Source organism: Cariama cristata, unplaced genomic scaffold, assembly GCF_000690535.1.
Source record: "Cariama cristata isolate BGI_N322 unplaced genomic scaffold, ASM69053v1 scaffold9784, whole genome shotgun sequence".
Taxonomy (NCBI): domain Eukaryota; kingdom Metazoa; phylum Chordata; class Aves; order Cariamiformes; family Cariamidae; genus Cariama; species Cariama cristata.
In genome coordinates, this window is record NW_009614637.1 from 1 (window position 1) to 306 (window position 306).

Consider the following 306-nt stretch of genomic DNA (forward strand, 5'->3'; position numbering starts at 1 on the left):
TTCCCCCGTTCCCCAGCCAGGCGCGCGCCTTCTTGGGGTGTAGAGGGGGTCGACCGCGCACGCGCCGGGCACCCCTGGGCGGCCCGGCCCCGCCGGTCTCGTGCTTCCCGGGGGGCTGCTTTGTCCCCGCTCTCCTTGTGTGCTGGGGGAGCTGCGCGGGCCCTCCTTGCACGCTGCTGCGGGCTTTCCCGCCATGAGGCTGGAGGCATGCGGGTAACGTTGGTCCGCAGGCGCCAGGCGTTTTGCCAGACACCTTGAGGTTTTGCTTTGTCTTCGGCTCTCTCGCTCTTTTTTTTTTTTTTTTTT